The sequence below is a fragment of the Mus caroli genome, unplaced genomic scaffold, assembly GCF_978045245.1.
Source record: "Mus caroli unplaced genomic scaffold, Mus_caroli_1 scaffold_4, whole genome shotgun sequence".
Classification (NCBI taxonomy): domain Eukaryota; kingdom Metazoa; phylum Chordata; class Mammalia; order Rodentia; family Muridae; genus Mus; species Mus caroli.
The window spans coordinates 33,451,007-33,466,720 of NW_028227259.1; positions in this window are offsets into that span (position 1 = coordinate 33,451,007).

A 15,714-nucleotide genomic window follows, 5' to 3' on the forward strand; every position below is an offset into this window, starting at 1 on the left:
TGCAGACAAAGAAGATTGAGCTCGCCTCCAAAGAACGATTGCTAAACACTTCCCCCATCTCCTAATAACTTTTCTCTTCCACTACCTCTGCTGGGCCACAGACTACAGGAGAGGTTGAACATTTACTAAAGTAGATTGCAAAAAATTTATGCCTATAGCTGGTCTCTCGGATAGTCCAATGAAACCTGTATGAGGAACAGGAGGGCCTGTAGTGACTTGAGAAAGGAATGGTTAGAGAATTCTGCCAACTACAGGTCTGTGAGCCTGGGAAGTAGTCGTGGAGGGCCTTCAAACATAATCTTTTAGAGGGTAAATTCCTCCCCATATGGGGTGCAGTGGGCCTGTGCAAAGCAAAGGAAGGGAGTTTATCTATCCCGTGGTAGACTCTAATAAAAGTTTTATAGAGATTCTTTTAAATGTTTTTTTTTATTCCTTTTATCTAGCCAGAACTCCAAGGTCTATGTGAATCATAAGGTTTTAATCTATGTCTAAAGCTTTAGCTATTAGGGCTGGAGAGATGGCTCAGTAGTTAAGAGCACTGACTGCTCTTCCAGATATCCTGAGTTTAATTCCCAACAACCACATGGTGGCTCACAACCATCTGTAATGGGGTCTGATGCCCTCTTCCAGTGTGACTGAAGACAGCTACAGTGTAGCTCATATATATAAAATAAATACTTTTTTTTTTTTTTGGTTTTTTTGAGACAGGGTTCTCTGTGTTGCCCTGGCTGTCCTGGAACTCACTCTGTAGACCAGGCTGGCCTTGAACTCGGAAATGCACCTGCCTCTGCCTCCCGAGTGCTGGGATTAAAGGCATACACCACCACGCCTGGCTCAAAAAATTTTTTTAAATAACCTTTTCCTCCAGCAGTGAGAAATCTTCTTTCTCTATTGATCATACTGTGGACATTCCAAGTAGTAAAACCATACGGCCTGACAGTCTGTGAATGTGGTGGGGGTCTTTCCTTTCCCCTGTCTGCAAACCTGGATCAGAGCAATCGGTTCTGCTCTCTGGGCTGAGGAACCCAGCTTGGGCCCAAACAGGTTTTGTTGAGGATACTGCAGCTCCCACACACCTGGTTTCATCATTCATCTCCTGACCGTCATGGATGAACGTCTGTGGGTTGTCATCAGGCAAGGCAGGATCTCAAACTGGACTCAAGGGTGGGCCAGGAGTTGGGCCTGGTACTGGGTCACACAGTTAGTAGACAGCCAGCGTGCTGGTGCTCCGAGGAGGGTCTCAACTGTGCCACGGGTTACACTCACAGTGGTGTTATGAGTGTAAGGTCTTGAGCCAGAGTTACCTTGCTTGTTTTCTGTCATTAAATTAGCAGTAGACACCACAGCTCTTAGACAGGTGGGTCCATCCTGTGCCAACAGGGTCCAGCTGTTTCAAAAGGTATGTCACTGGTCATTTCCATAACCCCCAAATTTAGGTTAAACCCCCTTTTGTCTTTTCCTTAGGCTCAGTCCAGATTAGGGGCTTAGCACCTGTCCTCCTTTGTTCTTGTGTCTATATAGAGGCCTTGTTGTTTTCGTAACCTCTGGTGTTCGGAGGCATCAGTGTCCAGCTGCGCCTGACCTTCGAACCTCAAACTCACAAACTTGTCTCTTGGTCTTTGGAGGTGGGACCTGAAGGCTGGCAACAACCCTACTCTGAGACAGGCTCATCTGCCTCCCTCAGCTGGAAGCCAAGATAGGTTGCCTCTGATGTACATTCTGTGGCTCAAGGGCTGTAACTTTGGTAGCAGTCCCTCACCTGGCCCTGTTATAATCTATTTTCCCAGGACACTTCTGGCAAAAGGGCAAGGAGTCTGCATGTAGTGTCTTTATACCTTGGGGCCACCTAGTCCAGGTGTGTTACCTGCTGTAACCTCCCACTGGGTCTATTCATTTAAAGGCAAAACCAGGTTGACTCGCCTCTGCCCATGTGAGGCTGCAGAACACGGCATTCAGATCCAAGACAGTGAACACAAGTTTGTGAGTTTGAGGTTCGAGGGTCAGGTGCAGCCAGATATTGATGCCTCTGAACATCCGAGGTTAGGAAAACAACAAGGCTGCTCTGGAAGAAACAGACTCCTGAAAAATCCAGGGAGGGTCCCAGGTTTCTTCACAGATAGGAGAGATAGATTCCAGGGTGACAGGCAGGGCATCTCTTCAAGCCCAAGCAATACGGACTGCGATTCCCCCTTTGTTCACGGGGCCCCTGGGTATTGTTTAATCTGGACGGAGGAAGCTGAACTGGTTAATTGAACAGTTATAGGAGCTCAGTGTGGGCCAGTCCTGGGGAGTTGGTTTCTTCTGCCACAGGGTGAGACACCAACACTTTGCTGGGTGTCTGTCTGTAAGCCTAACAGCATCCCATCATCAGAGAGGGCAATGCTTGCTCTCTCTCTATGCAAAAGGTCTTGGTGAAGTCAGTTCTCTGTTGGTGAACACACTTTAAACTTCCTCCAGCAACTGGGACCACTTGGATCTTTCATTTTTTTTTTTTTTTAACTTTTTTTCCTAATATCTGGGGCTGACTGGGTGACAAAGGAAATCTTTTTAGCAGCTGTCTTTAATCCTTTAAAAAGGATTTAGTGAGGGCTGGAGAGACAGCTCAGTGGTTAAGAGCACCGACTGCTTTTCCAAAAGTCCCGAGTTCAAATCCCAGCAACCACATGGTGGCTCACAACCATCCGTAATGAGATCTGACGCCCTCTTCTGGAGTGTCTGAAGACAGCTACAGTGTACTCACATATTGATCATATTGATTTATTAATCAATTTTTTAAAAAAAGGATTTAGTGAGAACTGTGTAAAGCCCTTGCTCAAACAGTGTTGGACAGAGGGAAAATCCATTTCTTCCAGGCTGTATTGATTGTCTGGCAGTGATTCCCCTTGCCCTGCCCATGGGGGGGGGGGGGTTGTTTGTTTTGTTTTGCTTTGCTTAATTTTTTCTTCAGAGAATGGTGGTTTTACAGATCATTGGTTAAAAAGGCAACATAAATCTTAAAAGAGAAAGGGTGGGACTTCTCTTTCCCTTCCCTCTTAGCCAAGGGGAATTTTCCCTGGGGCTACTTGGAGCAGGCGTGGAGTGGAGGAATGCCCCCTAGGGGAGCAATCTCCCTCTCTCTGTGTATTCTGCTTAGATGGCAGGGGGCCCTCAATGAGAGGCCTTGCCCTCCCCACCTCCAGACCAACCCTGACTGTGAGCAGAGAGCAAGCACTCCCCTTCCCAGGGAGGGAGGGACAGGTGCAGGGGTATTGAGTTTCTCTGGGTGGCCTGGCAGAGATGAAAGGATTCAGGTTCCTAACAGGGCTAAGACAGGGGGTGAGGGGGTCTCACATCAGAGGAAGCCACTGGTCAATGCAGAGAAACAGAACTGACAGAAATACAAAGAAAGACACACAGAGACACAAACACACAGAGAGACAATCAGGAATGGCCACTACACGTTCATACACCTGAACAGACAGAAGGATCCAGCGACTCTCACACGGATCCCAGACACTGAGTAGCCTTATCGGATCACTCCTATGTGCCAAACAGAAGACATCTTAACCAGACTTCCTCCGGAGTTGACAGACAGGCGATTTTCTGATATGTTTCTTTTGGGAGTGGAAGTGTCAGACCCCTCTGAAGTGTTAGGCAGGGAATAAGCAAAGGGAGCTCTGGGGCCTGGAACATCTGAGGTTATGCACCCCTAGGAGTCATCTGACCACCACACTCTTCCTCACTCCAAGAGGCTCTAAGACCTGCAGTGTCTCAAGGTCTGGTCTCTAGGATCTCCACGGGACCTCCAGATCTATGGAGTACTTACTCTCCAGAGAAGACTGCTCAGACATGGGTGTAAGCCAACAATACGTGTGTATTAGCCAGCAAGCAGCTACACTGAGTGTTCAGGATCCCAATGAGCCTTTCTCAGGGGGAGCTTTTAAGCACAAAAACCATGTCCTGGGCTGACACACTTCAGTTAACATGAACTCAGTTAACATGAACAGTTAGCCAGAAGCAGAACTAGAGAAGCCTAAAAGCAAGGTTAGCACATATGAGATTTTCCCAACAATATAAGGACTTTGATAGATTAGGCCTCTTAGTTTTGGCTGGAGATGCTGTCCATGTGTTGAGTTTTACAGCCTGAATAGTAACTCTGTCATGGAGTCAGCTGTGCTAAGGTCTGGGAGTCTACTAAGGTCTGATGTCCTGTTACACACAAAGTGGGAGAAGATTTGGGGAGGAAGGTTGAAAAGCCCCCCCTCCTTTTTTTTCTTCTGAGATTGGCCTTTGCAAAGAGTAAATGAAGATAAGTTGTTAAGGCCTGGGAAACTGATGCCTGTCTAGCCAGTCATTTTGAAATATTATTAATACTACAAGGAAACTTGTCTCCTATGCTTAACTCCTGTTACTAGGAAACTTTCTCATACCTGAGTTGATCTCATATTCTGTTACATTCTGTGCTTTGGTATTCTTGGAAACCAATCACTGAAGAGGTCAGTTAGAACTGCTTTGTGTAGTTAGCCACAGTAAGCTTGGACCCCAACCAACTGCCTGGCAGCATTTCCTGCATCTCTGGGTGAAAAGTTGCCCTAGAATGGACTCCAACATACGAGAGACACATGAACCAATATAAGAAGCCATTTGGAATAAGACTTCTGTTTTGAGTAGGTGAAGTAGAAACTGTAGTTTCTTTGAAAATTTAGTTATGTCAAATGATGTTTTGCTGGGGCACACAGGTGAAAGGATTTTTTTGCTGGAGTAGACATGGGAAAGGATGTTTTGCTATAGCATACATGTAAAAGAACCCATGATAAAGAAGTAGAAGTATGGCCCACAGAAATCAGGAGATGAGCACTGAGTATTAGTTTTTTTTCCTCCACCTACCTATTCTTTGATAACCACACACATGTATTGGTTCGCCTTACATGACACTATTGAGCCCAACTTGTGGTAACGCTCACATTAAGAGAAGCTCAAACCATGCCAGTCATCATTTATTTTTCTATTTGTAACTGTAAAAAATAAAACTTTGGAACAGAACTTCTGGATCCTGTTGTATAGATTTCAGCCTCCATCTGTCACACTCAGTAAGTGCTCTTGAAATTAACCACAAGGATTCACGTCTGATCTCAGGGTTGTAATTAGCTCTGAGCAATTGGCAGACACTTGAAAGACAGAAGCCAGAGTAAAGGAGACTTCATGTGGTGAGAAAAGCAAAGGACCTCTTAGCAGCAAGAAAGCAAGTGATGTACAACAGATGACTGCATCACCTTCCTTCTGTTCCATGGTACAAAGCAAAAATAATAGAACATTAATAAACTGAATGCAATTTTCATATCAAAAAAAAAAAAAAAAGAGAGAGAGAGAGAGAAACTTGCACAAGAACCACTCCTGAGCCAGGCGTGGTGGCACACGCCTTTAATCCCAGCACTGGGGAGGCAGAGGCAGGCAGATTTCTGAGTTCAAGGCCAGCCTGGTCTACAAAGTGAGTCCCAGGACAGCCAAGGGCTACAAAGAGAAACCCTGTCTCGAAAAAGAAAAAAGAAAAAAGAAAAAAACCCGCTCCTGAGGATTCTGCGGTTTCTTGCTACTTCTGGAGCCTCAGGCAGGTTGGTGAGCATTGTGGTATCTTCAGGATTGAACTACAGCTGCTGGTTCATGCCTGGTGTCTGCCTGCCAAGAAGACTGGACTGAGACTCTCTGTTTCTGTGGTGTCTGCCTGCCTAGAGGAAGGGTCTGCAGCTTCTGAGTTGTATTTGGTGTTTGCTGTGGGACTGAACTGCTGAGAATGATCGAACTCACAGCCAAAAAAACTATTGCTGAACATACCCCCCCCCCCAAGCCTAATAAATATTCTCTTCCACTACCTATGCTGGGTGCTGGGCTAGAGGAGAGGTTGAACCCTTATTAAAAGTCGGTTGCAGCCAGGCAGTGGTAGCACACGCCTTTAATCCCAGCACATGGGAGGCAGAGGCAGGTGGATTTCTGAGTTCAAGGCCAGTCTGGTCTCTACCTACTGAGTTCCAGGACAGCCAGGGCTACACAGAGAAACCCTGTCTTGAAAAAAAAACCAACCAACAAAACAAACAAACAAAAAGTAGGTTGCAAAAAATTTATGCCTACAAGTAGGGGCCTAGTAAAGTTTTAAGTTCCCAAGACCTACCTGGGAATTGACATCCTACTTGGCAGAAAGAGACAATGTGACAATATATGCAGGTGACTGACATTCTGGTTGGCCAGTTAGGCAAGGCAAGTCCCCCTCCACAGTTGAATACCCCAACCAATGGGAGCAGGATAAGTGTGCAACAAAGACTTGTTCCCAAGGAATCCCCCATCCCTAAATCCTGATGGGTGGGATAACCAATAACTGGCACAGATGTTTTGTGGATTTCAGGCTTAAAAGCTCTATAGGATTCTAGCTGGGGTCAAAGTTCAGTTCTCCAGTCTGTGTCCCTGATAATCAGTCTCAAGTGAGTTGTTTATTGTGAATTCAATAAACAGGTCCTGTTTGAGATCAGTGTCTCCGTGGTTTGTGCTTGACTCCCAGAACCAACACAAGTAATAAGCAAAAGAATGTCAGGTGATAAATATTTCTTATGGCCAGTCATTATTCAGGGGTGGGGTGGGGTGTGGCAGGAATGTGGGCTTTAGTTGTAGGATGCTAATTACTGTGGGTTTTGATACCATTTAACCAAAATGAAATCACTTTTGACTTGTCTTACTTTGTGTTTTATTTTGTTTTGTTTTGTTTCTCTGTGTCCTCCTGGCTGTCCTGGAACTCAAACTATAGACCAGGCTCGCCTTGGAGTCAGGAATCTGCCTGCCTCTGCCTCCTGAGTTCTGGGATTCAAAGGTATTCGAAAGAACTTTTTTTAAATGGTAAGGCCAGAGTTAACAATAACTTGAACCAGAAAAGATGTCTTTCCTTTTTCTGCTTTATTTATCCATTTAGAGTCTCGCTGGCTGGCACGGGACTCACAGAGCCCATCTGCCTTTGCTTCCTGTGAGCTTTACTCCTGCTTTGAGTAATAAAGATGTCTTTAAGACTTGATAAAGAATGTCTCAGCTTGGTTTTTCGTTTGTTTTCTTGTTTTACATTTCTTCACTGGGGGTGAGCAGTGTGGGCACATGTGGAGGCCAGAGAGCATCTTACATGAGCTGGTTCCCTCATCTACCACGCAGGTCTTGGGAATCAAACTCAGACACTGAGTCTTGGCTGCAGGCACTGTGCTTTCCTGCAGATCCTCCTGTTCCTGTGGTTGTTGACTTGAATCTTTGCTGTTGATTTCTGTTTCTGTTTGGTTTATGTATATGAGTGGTTTGCCTGACGTGTGTTTGTGTGCCACGTTCATGTGTTCAGTGCTCATGGAGGCCAGAAGAGGTGTCAGACCCATGAGACTGGAGTTGTGGACAGTTGTGAGCTGCCATGTAGGGGCTGGGAGTCAAACTCCTGTCCTCTGGAAGAGCAGCCGAATACTCTGAACCGCTAAACTGCCTCTCCCGCTCTTGGGCTTTGTAGTTTGTCTGTTTTGACAGGGTCTCACTGTGTAGCCCTGGCTGGCCTGAACGCTATGTAGACTAAGCCAGCCTTGAACTCACAGAGATCGGGTGTTCCAAGTGCTAGGATTAAAGGCATGTGCCACCATGCCCAGCCCAAATTTTTGTTTTACTTCAGGTTTTCTTTCTTTCTTTCTTTCTTTCTTTCTTTCTTTCTTTCTTTCTTTCTTTCTTTCTTTCTTTCTTTCTTTTTTTTTTTTTTTTTTTTTTTTGGTTTTTCAAGACAGGGTTTCTCTGAGTAGCCCTGGCTGTTCTGGAACTCACTTTGTAGACCAGGCTGGTCTCGAACTCAGAAATCTGCCTGCCTCTGCCTCTCAAGTGCTGGGATTAAAGGCATGTGCCGCCACTGCCCGGCTACTTCAGGTTTTCTTAAGATTAGAGACAGGTTGTGTACGTTCTAGATGCTTCTTATTAAATGGGCTGACTGTGATTTGCCCACTCCCAATGAATGACCTTCATTTTAATCAGTCACCAGGATGAAATTGATCAGGCTTCTTTACTAAGAAGTTAGTGGGTTTTTTTTTTTTTCCTTAGTGACCAATAATTATTTTTGCAAAGAAAAGTTTTGGTTTTGTTTTAAGATCTTATTTATTTATTTTATGTATATGAGCATACTGTAGCTGTCTTCAGACTCACCAGATGAGGGCATCGGATCCCATTACAGATGGTTGTGAGCCATCATGTGGTTGCTGGGAATTGAACTCAGGACCTCTGGAAGAGCAGTCAGTGCTCTTAACCACTGAGCCATCTTTCCACCCACAAAGGAAATGTTTTTGTTTTTGGTTTGCATGTGTGTGTGTGTGGTATGTTCATTTAGGTTTAATGCATTCTCATTTGTGTTCATGTGTCAGGTGTCTTCTTGACTGCTCCCTATCTTTTTTTTGGGGGGGGGAGTAGCTCCAGGGGGCCTGAAACTTGCTAAGTCAACCTGAACTCACAAAGATCAGCCTGCCTCTGCCTCTTTGGAATGCTGGGATTAAAGGTGTGAGCCTGGCCACCTAAGTTTTTTGAAGGATTCTCTCTCTCTCTCTCCTCTCTTTCCCTCCCTCTCTTCCTCTTCCCTCTCTCCCCTTCCTCTCTGTCTCCCTTTTCCTCTCCCCCTCCAATACCCCTGCCCCTCTCCCTCTCCCCCTCCCCCCACTTCATCAATTCAGCAAGGTCACCAGAAATCTACATGTCAGTGACACCTACCCCCGTGGTGGTGGGGTCACAGAAGCATACTGCCCTATTCTGCTTTTTACAAGGGTGCTTGGGCCCACAGCTCAGGCCCTCATGTCTGTGCAGCCATAGTCAAGTACTGACTGAGCCATCTTCCCAGTCTACAGAGGAAGGCAGTGGAAATGGTGTAGATATAATGTTCTTTATCAATTTCTGATTTCCCTCCTTCCTATTGTCAATGTGAACTCAGAATTAACAATTTGTTTATTTAATCAGTTAGAATTCAACCAGTCGTAGCCATTTCTCTGCTATTACAAGTGTGGGTCACCATATCTGGGGGTTTGTTACTGTTGTTTTGGTTAATTTTGTTTTTTTTTTTTTTTCAGGGTTTTTCTGTGTAGCCCTGGCTGTCTTGGAACTCACTTCATAGACCAGGCTGGCCTCGAATTCACAGAGATCTACCTGCCTCTTCCTCCCAAGTGCTGGGATTAAAGGCATGCAAAATTGATGTCCGGCACCATACCTGGTTTTATGTGGTGCTGGGAATCAATCCAGGCAGGCACTCTGTCATCTGAGCTACACCCCCAGCCCCAAGTCCTATCATTTTAAGGCTTAGATTGCCCCAGATTTTGCCAGTTGGCTTTTATGTCCCTTAGAGATGACCTTATCAGTCGCTGAGAAACACTTGGCTGTCTTGCATAAAGATATTTCTGAAACAGCTAGCACTTTGCCTCCAGCCCTAAAATAATCCATTTCTCCAAGCAACTGTTTTGGTGTGTGTTTTTTTAAATTTTTATTTTTGAGACAGGGTCTCTCTGTGTAACCCTCGCCGTCCTGGAACTAGCTGTGTAGACTAGGCTGAATTTAGAGAACCACCAACTTCTGTCTCCTGAGTGCTGGAATTAAAAGTGTAAACCAACATGTCGGGCTTTGGGTTTTTTTGTTGGTTTGTTTGTTTTTCAGTCATCAGTGGTGTTGAGAAACCAGAGATCTAGAACATAACATGCTTATTGTTAGTGGAGTGCCACTGTTCCGAGGCGTTCCCAACAGCTACCTTTACCCCTTATTCATTTCTATATGTATATATTTCTGTTCATTTCTATATGTATATAGCACATGCCAACAGCCCAACAGCATATCCTGTTCCAATTCACTGCCATCACACTTGCCTGCATTTGTTTATTTATTTATTTATGAGATAGTGTCTTAGGTAGCCCAACTAGCCTTAAACTCATCGTGTAGCTGATGACTATTTTAAAAGTTATGCATTTTATTATGTATATGTGTATATGTATATGATGTATATGTATATGTATGTGAGTGTATTGCCTACACATGCATGCCTGATGCTGGAAGAAGCTAGAAGAAAGCATCGAATCCCGAGTCATTGGACTTACAGATGGTTCTCAGTGCTCAGCATCAAACCCAGTTCTGCCAGAACAAGTGCTTTTAGCCACTGAGCTTGTCTTCAGCCCAGGAAGCGAGCATCTTCACCTCCTCCTAATCCTCCTGCCTCCTCCTCTCAAGTGCTGAGCTTACGGGGGTGTCCAGGATCAAGCCTTTTACCTCGGTGAGCCCTCTACCAGCTAAACCACATCCCCAGCCCCTGGGTTTCACCCTTGATTTCTCTTTTTCCATTCATCTAACAACTTTCTCCAATAGGAAAAAAAAATGGTCTGTGCTTTTCTTATTGGACTCATCCTTTGTAGCCGAGCCTCCATCATGGTATCCTGTGTCTGTGCTCAGGCTCAGGCCTTGACACCTTGATGGGTGACCCCTACGTGTGCGCTGCCTTCACTATGGGCTCTGACAGGGGCTGCAGGCCACCTCCGTGGTGGATAACCTCACTCTGGCTCAGCCTTCTCTTCCTCCTATATAGACGTCTTCCTCAGCACACGCTGACTCCAGCCTCTCCTTTGCGAGCATGTCCTTTTCCTTCCTTCCGTCTGTCTGTCCCTGAGGGTGCCTTCCCACGTTGACTCTACCCTCTCATCTGAGCTGCCTTATACCACAGCACACAGACACTGCACTGAGTGTCCTTGCTCTGCTCCACACAATGGATTTATTACTAAATTAAGAAACCAGGAAGGGTGCAGGGAGCTCTGAAAATATCAAATACCACCTCACAGGCTCGGGCACATCTATAGTTCCAGGAAGGCTGAAGTAGGGGCATCTCAAGTTTGAGGCCAGCCTGGGCTACACAGAGACTCTGTATCCAAACACTTTTATATACTAAATGTAGTAACTGTCCCCATGAGTACTTTTTTCAATGAGATTCTGGTTCTGTTTGTTTGTTCATTTATTTATTTGACAGGTTCTTGCTATATAGCCAGAATACCGATGCTGTATTTACAAGCTTGTGGTGCACTATCCAGTGATATTCTGGTTATAGTAACATGTGTCCAGCAGTGGTGGCTCACACCTTTGATGCCTGCACTCTGGGGCAGAGGCAGGCAGATTGCTGTGATTTCGAGGTCAGCCTGGTCTACAGAGAAAGTTCTAGGATAGTCAGGGCTATGCAGAGAAACCTTGATTTGAAAACAAGACAAATAACAAAAGCCCACAAAAAACAAAGGCAGAAGCAAGGAAAGTTTCAGCTATTTATCACTGTAGCAAAATCCTTGAGATAACCAACTTAAAAAGAAGAAAGAGAGAGATGGGCAGTGGTGGTACATGCCTTTAATCCCAGCACTTTGGAGACAGAGGTAGACAGATCTCTGTGAGTTCAAAGACAGTCTGGTCTACAAAGAGAGTTCCAGGACAACCAGGCCTGTTATGCAGAGAAACTCTGTCTTAAACTTTACCACTCCCCCCCAAAAAAAGAAGAAAGGGAAGCAGCAACCATTGATTACATGAACCCCACCCCCTGCCCCGAGTGAGGCCCCATCTCAGTCAACTCTGCCCTACCCTTCATCATCCCCACCTGGCTGACATTGATGTCTAATGACATGAACTTGCTATTTACAAGAAAGGCTGACTTCCTCCAAATCACTGTGATCTAGAGGGACTTGTATAAAAATCTGTTTTGTGATTGGCAATAAAATCTTCAAGAGTCCCTAAGTCCTTGCCCCAGATCTCCCTGAGAGAGATCGGCATGGTCAATCAAGGAAGCAGTTGTGGTCCATAAACTTCCTGAGAGGACAGAGTCTGGTAGAGAGCGGGCTTCACCAATTGGCTTGTTATTTATGAGACTAATCAGTTGGGTTGGGTCCCCCACCCAGTTGGAAATATGAGTTATCTACAGTAACGCTGCTCTAGCAGAGTTAGTTTGTCTTGTGGACTCAAGCCAAAAAAAAAAAAATAAAATAATAATAATAAAATCAACTTTTATTTTATAAGAGGAAAGGCCTGATGCTTTGTCTGTGGCAAGGTAGCTGCAGGACACAGGGCTCGCATGGGAACAAACGAGCGAGAGGCCAGAAAGCAAAACAGGGCATAAGCTGGGGTCCTCAATTTACTTTAAAGGCATTTCTGCAGTGACTTAAAAATCTTCACTAAAGCTCCTATAGGTTTACCTATGGCTGTGTGTTTGTTTGTGGCAGGGTTTCTTTGTGTAGCTCTGGCTATCCTGGAACTAGCTCTGTAGACCAGGCTGGCCTCGAACTCAGAGTTCCTCCTGCCTCTGCATCTTCAGTGCTGGTATTAAAGGCAGTGCGCCACCTCCCAGTTAAGTTTGTTTTGTTTTGTTTGAAAACCGGGCGCGACTTAGTCGTGCATGCCTTTGATCCCCGGACTTGGGAGGCAGAGAGGAGCAGATCTCTTCAAATTCAAGGCAGCCTAATCTACACACCAAATTCCAGGATGGCCAGGGCAACCTAAAGAGATCCTATCTCAAAAAAAAAAAGAAAAGAAAAAGAAAAGAAAAAGCCAGGCGGGTGGCACACGCCTTTAATCCCAGCACTCGGGAGGCAGAGGCAGGCAGATTTCTGAGTTCGAGGCCAGCCTGGTCTACAAAGTGAGTTCCAGGACAGCCAGGGCTATACAGAGAAACCCTGTCTCGAAAAACCAAAAAAAAAAAAAAGAAAAAGAAAAACCAAAACAAACAAACAAACAAACAAACAAACAAATAAATAAAATAAAAGCGATGGGTCTTGTCTAGCTGAGCCCCAGAGTATCTCTATGTGGACCGTCTTAGTCTAGAGTCTTCCTGGAAATGCCCTCCTTCCAGCAATATCAAGGATGGTCCTAGAAAACACCACAGTGACTGTGGAGCTTTAGCTCAGGTGGGAGAGTGCTTGCTTGAGCCCCAGCATGGTATAAGCCATGTTGGCTTCAGTGAGCACACACAAGTAGTTCCAGCACTCTAGAAGATTAGGAGTGCATTGAGGAAGTGGTGGTACACACCTTTAATCCCAGTACTTGGGAGGCAGATCTCTGAGTTCCAGGCCAGTCTGATTTACAGAGGGAGCTCAAGGGCCACACAGAGAAACCCTGTCCTGAAAAACAAAGCTAGAACAACAAGAAGAAGTCAAGGTCATTCTCAGCCTGTTTGAAGACAGCCTGACTTTCAGGAAAGTGGGTCACCAAAATAAATACATAAGTAAACCAAAGAAGAGGGCAATTGACTGTGCCCCAAAGTCTCCCTTCCTGGCAGCCCTCTAGCTGGGGGTGGGGGTGGGGGTGGGGGGGTGAAGGCTCTGCTCTCCCCACCAAGCTGCTAAACTTCTGGGCCTAACCAACTCTCCTCATTAATGGTAATCAGTGACGTGGTAATCACTCATATTACATGAACGCTTCAACTCAGCTTTACAACTAAGGATCCTCCTGCATTGTCCCAGACTCCCATGCCAGGTACAACTACTGGCATTTCACAGTTAGTCCATTTATTTTCAGATATATTAATCTATATTTGCTTAGAAGATTAAACAAAAACACACAGGACTCAAAACTCAGAAGAAACTGAGGACTAGCCAGGAGTGGTGGTGCATGCCTTAATCCGGCACTCGGGAGGCAGAGGCAGCCAGATCTCTGTGAGTTTGAGGCCATCCTGGTCTACAGAGCCAGTTCCAGGACAGCCAGAGCTATGTCGCGAGACCCTGCTTCAAAAATAACAACATAGAAACTAAGGACCTAGGAGCCAAGAGGTTAAAGTGAGATCCAGGTTACATTATCATTTCACACATCCTTCCTTGGATGGTTACCTTGGTAACCTACCTCCATCTATCTGAGTCCCTTTGACTGTCTTCCAAGACCTGAAAGTTTGCAAACGGCCCTTAACCTTTTTATGAGGCCTTGACGTCACTGAAGATAGCCCTTGCCTTCATAAGTGGCTTTGTCTCTCTTTAAAATTCAAAATTCTGAGCTGGGCAGTGGTGGCGCACGCCTTTAATCCCAGCACTCGGGAGGCAGAGGCAGGCGGATTTCTGATTTAGAGGCCAGCCTGGTCTACAAAGTGAGTTCCAGGACAGCCAGGGCTATACAGAGGAGAAACCCTGTCTCGAAAAGCCAAAAAAAAAAAAAAAATCAAAATTCTGTATGAAAAGGAGGGAGTGGAAATGCCAGTGCCAGGGTTTACTCTGGTGTCTGTCCACTAAAGGAAAACTGTTTCTTCCTGGGATAGAACTGGGGCTGAGACGGCCCAGTGGTTAAGAGCCCTTGCTCCTCGTACAAGGTTGAGTTCATGCTCACGGACCATTGGAACTCCAGTTCTAGGGCATCTGATACCCTCGCCTGACTTTGCTGGGCACTGGTTATGTATTCCGTACACTCATAAAATAAAAATGAAGTTTACAACGAAGTACCCTGCAAACCTGATCCTTAAGTAGAGACATAACATTCTAATTTGTCCTGTTTACAACGCTGTATACTATTTACTGTCCCCTCCCTTAACAGTTAATCTAACTAGTCTTGTCACCTGACCAGAAGATCCCCTCAGAAGAGCTGATTTACCTGAGGACAAGTTAAAGAAAGAAGGATCACCCCTCCATGAGGTATTAATGCACTCACAGATTTTCACTAACCCCCGTGTTGTTCTGAAGTCTAACTCAAAAACCATAATTTTTCCTTTTTTCCTTCTTTCCTGGATATCAGCCAAAATCCTCAGCACACTTGCGCTGCTGTTCTGGACAGTCCACATGTGCCCTGCTGTTCCGAACATCCCTTTCTGAAGCCCATTCTCCACTTTCTACATTTCCTTTAGTGACCTCCATCACTCACTTTTCTTTCTTTCTTTTTTTTTTTTTTTTTTTTGGTTTTTTGAGACAGGGTTTCTCCGTGTAGTCCTGGCTGTCCTGGAACTCACTTTATAGACCAGGCTGGCCTCAAACTCAGAAGTCTGCCTGCTTCTGCCTCCCAAGTGCTGGGATTAAAGGCATGCGCCACCATGCCTAGCCATCATTGACTTACTCAGAAAGAAGCACGCCTCTTTCTGTTTTAGGCTTTTTTTTTTTTTTTTTTTAATGTATATGTGTGGTTTTCCTGCATACCCACAAAGATCAGAAAAGGGGATCAGACCCCTAAGAATTGAGTTACAGATGGTTGTGGGCCATTCTGTAGATGTTGGCAACTGAATCCAAATCCTCTGCAAGACCATAAGCATTCTTTTTTTTTTTTTTTCGAGACAGGGTTTCTCTGTGTAGCCCTGGCTGTCCTGGAACTCACTCTGTAGACCAGGCTGACCACGAACTCAGAAATCCGCCTGCCTCTGCCTCCCAAGTGCTGGGATTAAAGGCGTGCGCCACCACACCCAGCTGACCATAAGCATTCTTACCCAGAGCAACCTCTCCAGCCTCTGAAGGAAGCGACTGTAGTCTGTCTGGGCATAAGCCTTGTTCCTTCCACAGGGCTGGCCAAGACAGCAGGAGCAAGTGGGTGAAGGGACACTCACAAAGTTACACATCTCTCGTCCAGTCACTTGGATGATGAGGCAAGAGGATCATGTCATGTGTTCTGAGCTGCAGGGGACATGGGAGAGCATTTGGGCTGTGGCTGAACCTTCAGATCTGCCTGGCCCCATGTCTATATTGAGACCCTGAGAATGTGTGCACAGCTGCTCTGAATAGCAGGATGGGGCCAAGA